At 40.3% G+C, this 2,703-nt stretch overlaps 1 pseudogene; it reads right to left on the reverse strand.

Moving 5' to 3' along the window:
- Positions 1 to 4: 4 nt before the first annotated feature.
- Positions 5 to 531, reverse strand: LOC107124946 (annotated as a pseudogene).
- Positions 532 to 2,703: the final 2,172 nt, after the last annotated feature.

Genomic DNA, 2,703 nt, shown 5'->3' on the forward strand with positions numbered 1-2,703 from the left:
ACTCATCAAGCTGTATAGAGAACTGGGATTTTTTAAAATACATAATGAGTCTTCAACACCTTGAGCCGTTTCATCAATTCTTCGTTGCACTGTATTATTGCTCAAAGAAATCTTCTTGGTAATATCAGATGTTGGCTTGCGTAACATGGTGCATATTACCTCACATAGCTGGTAGAATTAGTTCTTCACCAACAGAATGCGGTTTTCCTGATTTAGCAATCAGTAACAAAATGTTGTAAGAAGCACGCAGCCCATCATCATCTTGTTTGGATGCTATTGAAAAGAGTTTTGACAATGTCAGCTGTCTCAAAAAGTTTTCTTTAAGTGCTTGAAAATAAGATAAATCCTTATCTTACCAGCATGAACTTTTGTCAAATGTTCTTGTAGTCTTGAAGTCTTCATAGCTTCATTTGATAAAAGGTTTTGGCAAATCAGGCACATCAGTAATGTAATGTTTGTAGGCAACTGAATAAAGCCATAGTTCAAATATTGAATACTATATTGTCTACATTTTTTCTTAGGTTCAGCCATGATATCTGTAAAAAAGTAAAATGTCTGTGTTTATTTAAAAAACAATTAATATTACTGGCAGTGGGCATGAATTATAGTTCTTCCCACCACTGGGGAATAACACCCACCCACACACATGAATTGTTGGGGGAAAGCCAGCTCTGAAATATCGGGAAATCATTACTCTCTTGCATCCCCACACTAGGTGCAAGGCAGCTTACATAGTGCAATCCAAAGAGCAATCCAACATCCCAATTTCTTTAATCTTGAAATCATTACTTATCAGTGCCAGAGCAGGAATTCAAATCCAGATTTCCCAGACCCTTGTCTGACACTTAAACACTGTACCACACTGACCAGATGGCTATCCCAAATAGAAAGAGAAGCTTCTCAAGAACTTCCACTTTAACTTCTGGCTTCCCAGCTGCAAAGCCCTGCTTCAAAGCATGCAACCAAGTCTCAGTGAATCTCACAAGCCCAGCTGCAAGGGAGTCAGAATTTGCAATCCTTGGCTTTTCCCATTAAATGTGCTCTATTTGCATAACTCCTGCAGACTACAAAGAATTTGGCATTATTTGAGGCACACAGCAGTACAGTCTCAAGAAATATATTTAAAACCAACCAGAAAATTACAATGTTTAAACAACCAATAACAAAAGTTGAATCACAAAATTAAAAACATTGAGCAAAACCCCTACCACACCAACAAACAATTACTACAGTTAATTAAAAAAACCCAATCGAACAGAAATATGTTTAAATGCAAAACAAACTTTTAAAACTTTCCCTCCAAATTATTAACTGTAAGAGAGTAAGGCTTAGCCAACCCCCACCCCACGCCCAACAGAACTGTAACCCAAAGCCACCCCAAGCAGGCCACCCAACTTAAAGTAAAGGGACACTAATTTAAAAGGTCCTTTAACTAATATCCTCTTTTTAAAATAATATGTATTTTCCCCAGATCTTACCTTTTAGATGTCTTCTTCAGTCCACCATGATCCACGCAGGCAGGTCGGCCAAGGCAAGGATGGAACAGCAGCAGCAGCTGAAGGCCTGAAGAAAGAGGCCAGCAACAGCCACCACACAATAGCCCAGCAGCAACACCAGCCTTACAAGGGTGCACAGACATTAGCAATTTGCAAATGCATGGCTATGATTGGCTGTGGGAAACCCTCTCTCCCTGATCCCAGGGAAGACCAGGAAAAGGCTGCTTTAGATAAGTTCTGGACTCTTCTTTCTTTATGCTTCCACTGCCTCCTTATTTTTATTCAGTGCCCCCCAATTGCACCCAAGGCTCCTACTGCCCACCTGGATCACACCAGCGCCCCTCAATTGCACCCAAGGCTCCTACCGCCCACCTAGATCGTTCCAGCACCCCCCAGGGGGTAGTATGGCCCACTTTGGAAACCAGTGGTATAGATCAATAGTTTATCTATTTCAGTTGACTTTTTTGACTCTGCTCTTAGTACTTCATTATTATTATTATGTTGGTACTCCTCCTTTAAATTTGTATAAGTCACTGTCCGGTGCTCACAGTACATACACTCACCTCTCTCCCACTGCATCCTGTCAGGGTCCTAACTTAACCAATTATTTTGAAGAGTTTTTTTAAAAAGCCCTTTAAGAAATACTTATAGCAGCCTCATTCTATGCTGGGATAGGCACGCCTAAGAGTTATGGGCTCCAACTCTGTAGAGGATTGGGCTGTACAAACAGGCTGATGGTCTATACGAGATTTCTTGTAATTCCATACAAAGCGTTGAATCTCTTTCTGCCAGTTGTTCAGATCTTTCTCTGGTATGAATATCGGCAGTGTTCTGAAAAGGAATAGAAAGCATGGAAAGACAAACATTTTAATTAATTGAACACGATCTGCTAAAGAGAGCTTAAGTATGTTCCATTTTCTCATCTTCTCTTTAGACTCAGCAACAGTTTTAAAATAATTGCATACCAACAAATTGTGTAGATCAAGAGGAATCTGGACTCCGAGATGTCTCCAAGTATCTTCCACCCATCAAAATGGCATAGATTCAAGCAAATCTACACGGAAGATCAGCTGTTACAACTACAAATGGAAAAGGCTAATTTGATTCTTTGCTTTCAGGGCCTTCCAGAGACTAAAGGAGAGAATCTGAAGGAGAAGATGAGTGAGATGAAGGCGGAAGACAGAGATGAAGGCGGAATATTTGCTGA

The sequence above is a fragment of the Gekko japonicus genome, unplaced genomic scaffold, assembly GCF_001447785.1.
Source record: "Gekko japonicus isolate JY-2015 unplaced genomic scaffold, Gekko_japonicus_V1.1 scaffold13653, whole genome shotgun sequence".
Taxonomy (NCBI): domain Eukaryota; kingdom Metazoa; phylum Chordata; class Lepidosauria; order Squamata; family Gekkonidae; genus Gekko; species Gekko japonicus.